This window comes from Ochotona princeps, chromosome 9 (assembly GCF_030435755.1).
Source record: "Ochotona princeps isolate mOchPri1 chromosome 9, mOchPri1.hap1, whole genome shotgun sequence".
Lineage (NCBI taxonomy): Eukaryota > Metazoa > Chordata > Mammalia > Lagomorpha > Ochotonidae > Ochotona > Ochotona princeps.
In genome coordinates this window covers 726,457-740,399 of record NC_080840.1, presented here as the reverse complement: position 1 = coordinate 740,399, position 13,943 = coordinate 726,457, and positions in this window count along the sequence as shown.

Below are 13,943 nucleotides of genomic sequence, written 5' to 3'. Positions count from 1 at the left end.
ATTTCTTTATTAAAGAGCTTATAAGAATTTCTGTGAAGATGTGGGGATGCATGGGATATAAAGTTCAGGATTTTTTTTTTAAAGAGAAGAGTTATTAAAGCGATAAGAGGAAATGTGCCTCCAGCTTTAGTGTGGAGGGGGAACAGGTGACCAGGGACGGACGTGGCGCTGACAGTGAGCGGCGGAGTTCTTCCCCTGGGTTTTCTGAGGTGTCTTAGGGGAGCAGCTTTTGCCTTGGAGCTGTCCAGGGGCTGCTGTGTGCTGGGGCAGGAATCTCGGGTGGCCTGGAGGGCGACGAGGCCTGCAGGGGCGAGGCCTCCTAGGTGGAGGGACACAGCCCGGGAGGTCACCCGGAGCTCAGCCTCTGAGCCACTGCGACCCTCCAGGTGGGCCGGCTGATGGGCGTGCACTGGATCCAGTGCTCGCTGCCCCCACCCGCTTGGTCTCGCCCTTCTTCCCTCGGTGCCTCAGCACACGCCCCTTCGAGCCAAGCCAATTTGTTTTAATTCTGTTCTGCTGGATTCCTTCCCTTCAATTCGATTTCCCTCCCCCAAGCTGCTAAATTCAATTCCTTCAATTCATTTTGGTTGTTGTCAGGGCCCGGCTTGTTGACTTCAGCCTTATTCTGGCTACTAATTCAACTTCAAGCTTATTTTTCTCCTGTACTTCAGTTTGAGCTGACTCGACTTGCCTGAGCCTCCTGGCCAGCCGGGGGTGTCCTCCCGCTGTGGATGGTCTCCACCCAGGAGGCGGATGTTAGTGCTGGCTTGGCCATGCTGTCCACTGTGGGCAGGGAGGCACATAGAGTGGTGTCCTGGCACTGTTTTGAATGCATGCTATGCTGGCCCCCAGGCAGAAGGTGTTGGGCAGGCTGGGCCCCGGCCTGTGCTCCTGCCATTTCAGGGGCAGGTGGGTGACAGGTCACACTGCAGGCCCAGCCTGGGGGGCCCTGCAGCACTGGCAGGGGACAGGAAGTGAATAGTGTCACCCCATATCAACTGCAGCCAGGGTGAGGAAGCCATTCAGCTAGCTGGAACTTCAGCACCTGCTGGGTGGCAACGTCCCACCCCTCCACTGCCTGCAACAGGCCATCTGTAACCACCCAGGGGGTCAGCCACAGGGTGGGCCTCCAGCACCCCCCTCAGTGGTAGTCCTCCTGTGGGAAGATCGTGCCCCTTTCGCCAGGGCCTGAGCCGCGGGCACAGCCGTCCTGGGAGGGAGAGAAGGAAACCATGGTGGGGAGAACTCAGCCTTCGGTAGCTGGACAGGAGCATGGCTGCCTTCTACAGGGGTATTAGGTCAGAGGAGGAACTGCTTCCCCGGGTGGCTCCAGGCCACGCCCAGGTCAAGACGAGAGACCAGCATGTGGGTGAGAGGGGCTTGGGATCTGTGTTCAGATCTTGACTACACCTGCTATGGCTGCAGGTGCCGCCAGTCCTCCTGGAGCCCTGCCCACTGCCTACAGCTGATTGGTGCAGGGACTGCCATTCAACTGCATCCCTGCCTGCAGACCAATCACAATACATCCTTGGGATTTCCTACACATAAAGGTACTCAGCCGCTCTGAGTGCAAAGCTGACGATCTAAAGAAACCCAGATGGGGTGGGGAAGGGTGCTGGGCTCCCTGGAGCCTAACTGACCACCCTCCTCCACCCCAACTCCTCCACCCTGTCCCTTCTCAGTGTCCTTTGAGTTCTCCCCTGTGTCCACAATTTTTTTGTCCCATGAGCACTTTAATGCAGTTGAGGGTGGGAAGGAGGGGGTCCCTGGGTGCTGTGCCCCTGCAGGGGGTCCCGGGAGGCAGGGACAATGCAAGTCAAGGCTGTGATGTCCATCGCTGGTCCCTGGGAGGGCGAGGCCCAGGCTGCTGCATGCAGGGGAGGCCGGGCAGGTGCTAGGGGCTGCCGAGGGCCTCTGCTGCTCCGGTTCATCTCCCGCCTGTCAGGCTGCAGTGCTACAGGTGGGGGCAGCTGGAAGAAAGGCCGTGGCTTCTTGTACAGGTCAAAGTCTAGGTGGCACTGCTCCCACCTGCATCTGTCTCAATCCAACAGGGGCTTCACACGTTGGCGAACAGTCCAGCAGTCCGAGGCTCTCGGATTGGCCGGCGGTGTTGCTCTGCAGGCCTGGAAGCCACTGGCCGTGAGCCAGGCCTAGCGGGACCGCTGCTCGGCGCGCTTCTTCTCCTCTGAGTCCTGAGGCTCCACCATGGCTGAGAGGTAATTCTGGAGTAAGTGAACCTCTTTCCTGGCTCCTTGGCCGTTTCCTTGTTCAGCTCCTTCTTGGCAAGCTGGGTAGAGTTCAGGGTCTGCTGTAGTTGCAGACAGCCTGGTTGGCTGGAGCAGAAATTCTGAGCACCTTCACTGCCGACTTTGGGGGCCTCTTTCCGGGTTGGCGAACTTCCTGATGTCTTTCAGGTTCAGGCTGTGCTTGTGGTCTGGGGGCTGTGCAGGGACAGCGTCCATGGGGGGCATCGGAGGAGCCCAGAACTCACCGAGCCGGCAGAGGGGCGCTGAAGGAGGCCCTGGGTGTCAGGTGGAGGGGCCTCCACGGAGCCGACCAGGGGCTTGCTCACTGTTCATCTTCTCTGGGTTTCTGGTGCCTCCAGAAGCTTCCTGCATCGAGGCGATAGGGCCTGGGCGAGAGCCCGCCTTGGCTGCAGGGCGGTGTGCTGCTGCGTGCCAGGGTGGCAGAGCTAATTCCCCAAACACCATCTGAGCCGAGCGTGCGTGGATGAGGAGCTTGGGTTTTTCAGAAAATTTTAAATTAGAAATTACATTTTCCTCCTCTGCCAAAATAAAGGTGAGAAACCAAATGAGGCTGGTTCAAAACGGGGTTGGAGCGCAGGGAAATGTGTCTGTCAGAGTCTCCACTGGGCAAACAGATCCGGGGCCCCGCGCATTCCTGGAGCTGCTCCTGGGCCCCTGGCTCCTCGAGGCTGAGACGCTGGCCCCCGCTGCGGCGTTCCCCAGGTGGCCGTGTCAGACACTCGGACAGGAGGTGGGTCTGCAGGGCTGGGGCTGGGTGTGGACACAGGTCAGCCGTGATGGGGCAGTATGAGGCAGCGGGCAGTCCTGTGCCTCAGCCATGGTGGAGGATGAGCCAAGATGCGTATGTGTAAATCTATGCACATGAAGGTACATGTGTAAACACACATCTACATGAACAGACAACTGCCTGTGTGTATGCACACACATATACAACTGCATGCACACATATGTACACACATGTAGTTATGGAGAGGAACACATGTACACATGCACACAACCACACACAAACACATGCACATATATGTACAGAAGCCACATGTGCGAACACAGGCATATGTACATGTATGTAAACATATATGCACACCCATACATGTGTACACGACACAAACACACCAAAACATGTGTGCATACATATATGGCCCCATGTCCACGCATGTGTAAACATGGGCACATATATGTACAGAAGCCACACATGTGAACACATGCACACAGCATATGTACATGTATGTAAGCACACATATACACACTCATACATGTATACACGACATAGACACACCAAAACATGTATGCATACATATATGGCCCCATGTCCACGCATGTGTAAACATGGGCATATATTCACACATACATGTAGACATGTCCACACCTGTGTATGCATATATGTAGACACACCAACACATGTGTGCGCACACACATGTAAGATGCATATATCTGCACAGGTATTTGCATTAACAAGCTCATAGGAACACACAGAAACACACATCAACACATGTATACGTGCATGTGTGTCCACACACAGACACACAGCCTACTAACAGCAAAGTCCAACAAGGTTTCGGTGACACTCAGAGGATGGGTGGGGGAAGGTGCTGGCAGGGGCTGTGTTGAGGTAGCAGGAGGGTGGAGAGCCTGGGCTGCTGGGGCTGGGTGGTCCCTGAGCCCCGCCCAGCCTCTCTAGGTGCCATGACCGGCAGCCTCGCCCTGCCTGGTTCCTGAAATCTGGCCTGAGCCTCTGCTTTTTGCTCCATACCCCGCTGCGCCAGCTGCAGTGGCCGCCCCATTGGGGTGGGGACACGCCTCACCTCGGCCCCTCCCTCCCGCTCCTGGCAGCTCTAGAAAGTGGCTGCCTGAAGTCACAGACTTTGTGCACCTCAGGGTCAAGTTCAGACCAGCATCTGGCCTGGAGACCCTTCCCACTGTGCTGTGTGCCCCTCCTTTTGACCCTCACGGCTCCTGGAAGTGCTCCGGCTGATGCCCAATGGACAGGGACTGTGACCCCTTAGCACACGAGGTCAGCTGGCTGCAGCCACTCCAGGCTAGACTGAACAGCTGGGGCTGCCCGTGCTACTGGGTTCCTGAGCTGCTGGCCTGGCTGCTACACCCCCGGCAGGGAGAACCCTGCTGCTGCGCTCGTCCAGATCCCCTAAAACAGTGTCAGGTAGGTGACACCCTTGGGAGCGGGACTCAGCTGTGGGATCCACACTGCGCCAGGGTGCCCCATCCAGGGGTCCTGGGAAACGAGGCTGGCTGGGCTCAACAAGTTGCTAGTGCCCTGGCCCAGTCCTGGCTCCAGCCAGGTCAGACTCCACCTGACTCCCTGGGCCGTGGGCACTGTTGTGCCCCCTGCCAGCCCCTGGCTGCCTGCTTAGGCTAGTGGTGGGGGAGGCCTACATTTATCTGAAGTGTGAGGAGGCCTGTCTGGCAGAGACATGCAAATGCTTCCATCCCATCTGGGCCGGGAGCTGCTGAGAGCGGACAAGCCCTGCCCGCGGTTCCGCACCAGCCTGCGCCGTGATGGGAGGGTGGCTGAGATGGAGCCTTCCCAGGCTACAAGAGGCCCCGGAATCCCCATGACTCCAGCTAAACAATAGGGGCATGCAGCGCTACCTGGGTAACTGGGTCAGGAGCAGGTGCTGAGGTGCTGGCTGCTGGCCTGCTGGGTATCTTCTTACCCGGTACCAAAGGGATGGCTCAGAGGCACCAAAGAGAGGGACCAACACCTTCTGGCCAGTGACTCAGTGGAACCCCGGGGTGTGGCTCCCAGGAACCCCTTCGCTGAGAGGAAACAGGAAAAGCAAAGCTACAGGTACAAGCAAATGAGTGCTGATGAGAACATAGATGATCCTGCTCTCATGTGACCCTGCTCACACTCTGACCCAGTTCACACCTCACCCTGCCCACACCCTGACCCTACTCACACTCTGACCCAGTTCACACCTGACCCTGCCCACACCCTGACCCTGCTCACACTCTGACCCTGCCCCTGCCCACACTCTGACCATGACCCTGTTCACACTCTGACCCTGACCCTGCTCACACTCTGACCCTGAGTCTGCCCACACTCTGACCCAGTTCACACCTGACCCTGCCCACACCCTGACTCTGCTCACACTCTGACCCAGTTCACACCTGACCCTGCCCACACTCTGACCCTACTCACACTCTGACCCTGAGCCTGCCCACACTCTGACCCTGACCCTGTTCACACTCTGACCCTGACCCCGCTCAAACTCTGACCCTGACCCTGGCCCTTGAGCCTGTCCTGGGTGGTGAGGATGCCGTACTCACTGTCTTCCCTGGCTGCTTCCTGTCTGCATTAGGGAGAGGAGCTAGTGAGGCCACATGGAGGCAGGGTCGTCTCAACAAGCACAGCCCCTCCCACCCCCGGCTACCCCCTCCCTCAGCTCCTCTGGGGTCCCAGCAGGATCCAGCGGCTGGAGTTGGCACGCTGCCCTGAGTGCCTGCTACCAGCCAGGCCCCTGTGGCCTCACTCCCAGCTCCCAGAATCCCTGAGTCTTCCAAGGAATCCCACAGTTTTTACAAGTTTAATAAAGCCACAACAATTATGGGAGCTATTTTCACATCAAGTGTTTTAGGGGGTTTGGTGTGCCTGTGCTCCTGTGTGCCATTTGGCTAGCAAGCTGCTTGGGTGTCCTCTTGGGTTGCCTGGGACCCACCCATATCCGCCTCTGCCAGCACTGAACCCCCTGCCCCAGGGCTGGAAGCTTGCCCTGCCCCAAAGCAGGGGCGGTCCAGGTGCCTGGGGTGTGCTGCAGGGTGTGCTGTGCCGCTGTGGCCGGCAATGGGGTGCTGGCCTGTGATACTCAGTGTGTCAGTCCAGAGCTGTCGCTGGCCATGCTGTTGCCGGACAGGTCAGCCTCGCTGGACCGCGTGTGCCTTTCAGCGGCACAGAGGGTGCAGCCAGCATTCGCTGCGCTGTGGCTGCAGGTGACACAGCTCATCACGGCTTTGCCAGCTACAGGGGCACAGCGTCAGACACACATGGAGCCACACCCTCCAGGAACCAGGAGACAAGTGAGGCTGAAGCGGCAGGACAGGCCAAGTCTCACACTCTGACCCTGCCCACACTCCGACCCTGACCTGCCCACATTCTGACCCTGACCTGCCCACACTCCGACCCTGCCCACACTCCGACCCTGCCCACACTCTGACCCTGCCCACACTCCGATCCTGACCCTACCCACACTCCGACCCTGACCCTGCCCACACTCCGACCCTGCTCACACGCTGACCCTGACCCTGCCCACATTCTGATCCTGCCCACATTCTGATCCTGACCCTGCTCACACTCCGACCCTGACCCACACTCTGACCCTGCCCACACTCTGAGCCTGACCTGCCCACATTCTGACCCTGACCCTGCCCACACTCCGACCCTGACCCTGCCCACATTCTGACCCTGACCCTGCTCATACTCCGACCCTGACCCTGCCCACACTCCGACCCTGCTCACACCCTGACCCTGCCCACACTCCGACCCTGCTCACACCCTGACCCTGTTCACACTCCGACCCTGCTCACACTCTGACCCTGACCCTGCCCACATTCTGATCCTGCCCACATTCTGATCCTGACCCTGCTCACACTCCGACCCTGACCCACACTCTGACCCTGCTTACACTCCGACCCTGCCCGCACCCTGACCCTGCTCACACCCTGACCCTGCCCACACTCCGACCCTGCTTACACCCTGACCCTGCTCACACCCTGACCCTGCCCACACTCCGACCCTGCCCAAACTCCGACCCTGCCCAAACTCCGACCCTGCCCACACTCCGACCCTGCTCACACCCTGACCCTGCCCACACTCCGACCCTGCCCACACTCCGACCCTGACCCTGCCCACATTCTGATCCTGACCCTGCCCGCACTCCGACCCTGCCCACACATTTAGTCCCTGACTCTGAATCTGGACTGGCTGGATTTGGGGGAAAGGTTGACGGGCCAGTTAAACCCTCATACAGGAAAGTGAGGGCTTTGGGGTATCCTCGGTGGATCACACACGTGTCCTCAGAATGGGCTAAGCGTGTCTGTGCCGTGGGCCTTGTGAGTGTGGGTGTTGCACATGGCTGCCGTAGCTGCCACAGCCCAGGCCACTCCCTCATTGCCGCTGGCCCCAGCTGCATTGTTCCCCATGGGTATTCCCGCTTGGCTGAGGAGCAACAGGGTCACTCTGGCCCTGGCCTCAGGGAGAATGTGGGAGCCACATGACAGTGGTCCTCAGATGTTGGGATTCTCTGTTCTCTACAGGCTCTGGAGATACCTTGGGATTCGCAGGCCACTGGAGAGACCCAAGGCCCATGGAGAGCCTCCTTAGGACAGGGGTGGCTGAGCACTGTGAGGGCTCCCGTATGGTGCTGCTGGTGGAGGGCTGGCCGACGTGGGCAGTCCTTGCTGGGCCCCTCTGACAGGCGGGCCTGGGTGCTGAGTCCTCGCTCTGGGTATCCTTGCTCTGGCTGCTCTGCTGACCGCTCGCCTCATTCCTGGTGTCCACTGCAGGCACCCCCTGTGCACCTGCCAGACTCCAGGCCAGGTCTCCTTTCCCTGAACCTCTGACTCCCTTGCACATGGGACAAACTCCTTAGGGACTTGGTGACCATGGCTAATACCTGAGGTGTGGCCTCTCCCATGTGCAGAAGGCACTCACTTCCTGCCCAAGCTCATGGTGCCTTAGTTGGCCCCCTGGATTCCTGCCCCACGGGTGTGGCACGGACAGGTGAAGGTTTTGATGGATACAAGGGAAAAGAGCCTCTGTAGCAGCGCTATCCCTAGGGCAGTTAGGTTGGTCTGAGCTCAGGGCCGGCCCACCAGCGTGTAGGCAGAGGGGTGGGGTGGTGCGTGTGCTCACGGCATCATGGGGTGGGATGACAAGCGCTGCAGGGCTGTGTGGGAGGAGGAGGCTGGAGCTCCGAGCCTCATGTCCAAGTTCACGAGGCAGACTCAGTCCTGTGTCTGCACTGCCCATCACTTGGCTGCGGCGTGGTGGCGGAGCAGCTGTCAGCTGGCCTCAGACTGCCCAGCCTGGAGCCCTGGGGGTGTGAGGCAGAGGCTGGGCAGAGCCTGACTTGCCCAGCACACCCCGTTTCTGGGTTTCCCTTCCTGGTAGTAGGTGAGGTTGGGGTGGGGTGTGAATCTCTAAGTGGCTGTGGACTTGCCACGGGAGTGTGGGAGGTAGGACGGGACCTGGGGGTGTGGCAGGGGCAGAGTCAAGCCTCCCCTTGCAGCCCTGGGTGCTTCCCGGGCCCGCCCGCTCTCCGGGGCTCCCCTGCCACAGCCTCCTCCAGGCTCCATCACTGTCACTCCCTCTCTGCTCCAGATATACTCCAGATACACTCTGGGACTCCCTCCCACCCCCTGCCCACAGCCATCCCTTCCTGCCGCCATGCATCCCCAGAGGAGGACATGTCCTCTGACCCAGGGCACCTGCCCTACCGTGCCCCTTCCCAAGGCCTGGGCGGCCAGAAATCCCAGCCCCGAGGCCCAGCCTGGTTCCTCCACAGGCTGGGCTGGGGCAGTTCCCCTGTCTCCTCCTGTGGTTCCCTGCTGTCCTAGCAGTCTATCGGAACCGGGAACCCTGCAGGTGGGGGCTGGTGCATGGCTCCCGTAGGTCCCTGTCCTGCAGCGTCCGCCCCCCACTGGGTGACGAGGGAAGCAGGTGGGCGGAGGGAGGGTTGGCGAGGCAGCCCCCGGCCTCCCAGCCCTGGAAACTCTTCTATTTTTAACACGGGCCCTGCGTTGGCAATTGCTATGCAACTCAGGGGAGGCTGTGAAATAAAATTGTGTAACAGAATTTATTCTTCCCCATCCTCTTATTAAATCTCACCTTAGAACACGCTCTGGCTGAGAGGCTGGGGACTTCTCACACGTCCTTGGGGCAGTGTGGCGGGCAGGTCCTTGTTGGCCTTGGAAAATGCCCCTTCTGGCGAGATTGCTGGGCCAGAGACTCAAAAGCCCTCCTTAGCTCCGGGACAGGGTGGGGGTAGCACAAGACAGGGCAGGGCAGGGGGATGAGGTTGGAGCTGGGGCTGGCAGGAAACTGGCTGGCCTTGAGCAGGGGCCAGAGAGGGGTGAGGCTGGCTGGCTAGGCCACCCTGGATGCTCACCTGCCCCAGCCTCTCCCGTCAGACCCCACATCAGATCCACATGAGGCTGGCGTGAGCTGACTTGCCCCAGTGGATGCATGGTCAGTTTATAGTGGCCTTGCCATGTCTTCCCTTTTAGGGTGGAGGCCATGGGTGCCCAGCCCCTCCTTCCCGGGAACTGGTCCTCCATGGGCCCTGGGTGCCCAGCCCCTCCTCCCTCCCGGGAACTGGTCCCCCGTGGGCCCTGGATGCCCAGCCCCTCCTCCCTCCCGGGAACTGGTCCTCCATGGGCCCTGGGTGCCCAGCCCCTCCTCCCTCCCGGGAACTGGTCCCCCGTGGGCCCTGGATGCCCAGCCCCTCCTCCCTCCCGGGAACTGGTCCTCCATGGGCCCTGGTGACCCTGCCTGTATATGTACTTGCCCCCTCATTTCTCTGCTGAAGCCCCTGTTGGATGGACATGGAGCAGCCACAGGACGGCAGGCTTCGCGGCTGGTCCTGGTCGGACAGCTCTCGTGGTGCTCAGCTGGTCTTGACTTGGGGCCGCCCTTGGCCATCATCTTTCTCCCCAACCAGCAGCCTCCCAGGCCCCTGGCGAAGAGCCAGCCACAGATGCAGATGAGCGAGGCAGCGGCCGCCCACACAGCCCGCTCCTCGGCAGTATTTTTAGCGCTACTTCTTCAATATTTCCTCGCACGGGAGAGGGGGCGAGGGGAACGGAGCAAGGAGCTAGAGCTGGTGGGGGACAGGGCCTCTGCTCTGCCTGGGTGTCTCCGGGACAAAACTGCCTGTCGTGTCCTCATGGGATGGCTGTCATCCTGCTCAGGTGGATTGAGGCTCAGACATCTCTGACTTGCCAGAAATGGTGTCAGACTCAACCCAGGGGAGGAGACTCCACCCTGGACCAGACTGCCCTTCTGGCCATGCCAGGAAGGGCTAGGACAAGCCCTAAAGTGTCCTGTATCTCTGGGTCACCCTCTGCTGGGTAATCTGTCTTCAGGGGGAGATCCAAGGGGTTTGGTAGATGCAGCCGTCAGGACCCGGGACAGGAGCACAGGGGTCGGAGACTCCTCCCCTAGCCCCTGGACGGGGCTGCTCCTCTGGGGCTCTGCGTCCCCTGTGTATCTGCTGGTGGCTCCAGGGCCTGCTCTCAGGCTGGCTTAGAGTAGGCAGCTGCAGGTGTCCAGTGAGGACCAGCCGCCCTCCTGCCTTTGGGATCCTTCCTCCGCAGTCTGTCTCTCCTCAGACCAAGGAACCAGTCCTGGTTAGTCCCTTCCCAGCATGAGGAATAGGAAACGGAATGGGAAGTTCGGGAAGTGGACCCAGAAGCAGGAGCTGAGGGCTGGGCTGGCACAGTGGCCAAGTTCGCCAGGGACGGAGAGGACTCCTGGGTCATGATGTGGAGCCAGAGTGGCTTTGGTGCCCAGGGTATGCGTGCAGCAACGGTGGGGACACCATTCAGGGCCGGGATGCCTGCTGGATGAGTGGGGTGGCTTCCAGCAGCCTCTGGCCCTTTTCCATGTTTCGAGACTAGCCTGTGCTCTCTGGGACTGCCCTCTCCCCGCTGCCTGCCCCGCTCAGGGATCCCCACTTCCCAGCTCGCCCCCTGCAGGTCAGGATCCCAGCCCACCTCTAGGGTCCATGCCCACTGTAAGGTGGACTCCCTTAGGCCAGGGGCTGGGGGATTTGATACCTGCGGCTGGGCCTCAAGGGTGGGTCTCAGCTGCCCAGCCATGTCTTCAGCAGAGCTGAGTGGGTGGAACCACTGGCTCCACCATCAGCAGGGAGGGGCTGACTGTGCCTTGCCCACCCTCACCTAGCCCTCCTGGTTGCCCTGGGGTCCCAGGGACAGGAGCTGATCCTGAGTTTGTGCTCAAGGGTTCAACCCCCAGGAGGAGGCCAGCAGGTGTCTCCTGTCCGCAGGACACTTCCACGGTGCCTAAGATGCCTTTGGCCCACAGACAGCTCCTGCCCCTGTGACGTGCAGAGGCTACAGACCCCCAGTAGCCTGCGGGGTCAGAAGTTGTTGGGGACACTTGACTCCACCCTGGGAGTTATGCAGCAAGAGAGGCCTGGTTGTGCACCTGGGGAAGCAGTTGCAGGGAGGGTCTACTCAGGCCCCGGGCAAGCAGACATCCTTAAATGAGGGCTGGAAGTGGGCGAGAGTCCTGCAGGGTTTCCCCTGCCTGGGTCAGTCACATTTCCTGGGGAGCAGGTTCACTCTGCCAACCTCTGTCTCTCTCTGTCTCTCGCCAGCTGTTGGGAGCTCTCTGGCCACATGGGCTCTGCCGCAGTGGCCCAGTGCAGCCACAGCCGGATGGCAGCCTGGAGGTGGTGGTAACGAGCGAGCAGGCAGAGTCCTGCAGAGGCTGACTCACCCTGGCCGGGCATTGCCAGGCGCCCAGAAGAGGAAGCCCGTTTGGCCCCAGTGCCCGGGAGAAGTCCCTGGACCCCTTCCGTGCCGTATGTCCGTGAGCTTTGTCTAGCTCGGGGCACGCGTGTCAGAACGTAGGCTCTCCAGGGACTCCAACCCTGACTTGGTCCTTGTGTTTCCCGCTGGGGATTAAGAATCAGAGGCAGTGGGGCTCCTGCAGGCCTGCTGAGAGCCTCCCTGACCTGGCCACATCCTGAGCCCACCCTCAGAGGCCCAGGGAGGAACCCACTGATGCTTCCGCGGGGGCGGGAGCGGGGATGGAGGAAGAGGTGAGCTTCCCATCAGCCTGGGAGTCAGCTGCAGGCACCAGCATGGGCTCCACGTGCGGTGGTGGAGGGGCTGATCTCTCTTGGTGCCCCTGTCCAGCCACCCTGGCTGCTTAGGCTCTGCCAAGGTCCCCAGCTGCCAAGTCATCTGTGAGCCGTGGGCAGCAGGAGGCTTGTCTCTGGAGCTTGGACCCTAGGGCGTAAATGCAGGCTCAGCTCTTGTCCTAGGAGTTCCAAAGAGAGGAGATTGCAGCCCAATGGCACTGGGCCTCAGGGAGGGCTGACGGAACAATGGAGTGCAGTGCTGCTGGCCGCTGGGCTTGTGGGCAAGCAAGGCCTCTTCTTCCTGCCCTGGGTCGGCTATGAGCCCATGGTGGTCCTGGCCTCACTTATATCGAGTACCCAGACCAGGGCCCTGCTCCTAAGTGCCCCTTTCCCTGAGGCTGCGTAACGAAGGGAAGACAGAGGATGAGGGGGACCTCTGCTGGCCTTGCCCTGGGCACTGGGGTGATAGAGGCCTGGGAGAGCTGGGCTGTGATGGGGCTGGGCTAGGTGTGTGTGGGGGGCGGGGACCTGAGGGAGGTCCTGGCCGGCAGGTATGGCCCAGGCTCCCGGGCCCCTGGGGCTGTCTGGCCTGGCGTGGAAATGAGGATTGATGGCCAGGGAGCGGCCAGCGGCTCCGCAGAGGCAGCTGGCGTGACGGGAACACAGGCTTCATTATTATTGTGAGTGTTACTCAGCTGCTTTATTGAATCCTCCAAGTCAGGAAGAATTCTGGCGAGATAAGTAGTTGACATTTCAGAAGCTGCAGCGAGGGCTGTGCGGGCGGCGGGGACACGGTGGAGCGCCTGCTTGCATGAGAATGCCTCAGCCCACTGCCCGCCACCCACGGCCGCACACGCGAGCTGACTCAGGCTCCCGGGGAACTCAGCCAGCCCTGACCAGCTGCCCTGGGGAGGGCCGGCTCTGAGAAGGTCCGTCCTCTGCCCCGGCCTCCCAGCGGGCCCCTCATATGGTCTTCTCCCCCACCTGCCGCTGAGCTCCCTCTTGGTGCTCCCAGCTTGGAGTGGGGGTGCACTGGCTGAGCTGCTCTGCTGTTGGTCTCTGGGACAGTGGGGACCGTGACGTGACGTGTGTGCGCTCGCGTGTCAGCATCCTTCCCAACAGCCCGGCTCCAGGCCCTCACCCCAGGGCCTGGCCCTATAGAACACGGTACACAGGTACACACATGGACACAGTCATATAAACATATGCCCACACATGTGCTCACATATGCACCTGCCCACACGTGCACACTTCCACTGTCTCTCTCACACACCGCTCCTACGTCAGTGGCTCATTATCTGACACCACAAGGAGCAGTGTGTGCCCAGGGCAGGCCTGACAGCATGGTGGCTGCCCAGCTGTGACCCGTGGAACTCCGCCTGGTCAGTGACTGGGGCATGCACAGCCCAGGAGCCAGGGCCCCCAGGGACCCAGTGTCCCAGCCCTGAGGGTGGGCAGTGGTGTGCGACGTGGACTCCTGGCTGGACGTGAGTGTGTTGCTGTCATATCTCTTTCTAGGCACTCCAGTGCACGCCTGTGATAATCAGGCCTCGGGTCTCCTCTCGCCCTCTGTGCGTGGGGTGGGAGTCAAGGCCTGGCCGGGGACTGGCCCTTCGGGTGTACCCCTGCTGGCCTGCCCAGGCCTGTGAACACACCTCCTGCCCCCTAACCCTCATGGGGCCTCTGCCTCTGCAGGACTTCCTGGGGTCTGTTCTGACCTGCACAGTCATTCAGGGGTCCCCTGCCCCCCAAGCCTCTCTCTGGCCTTCCTGTCTGGAAGGTGCCTGGGCTGGCCCAGGGCAAGCTGGGGCTTGGGGAGGAATCTGAGGCT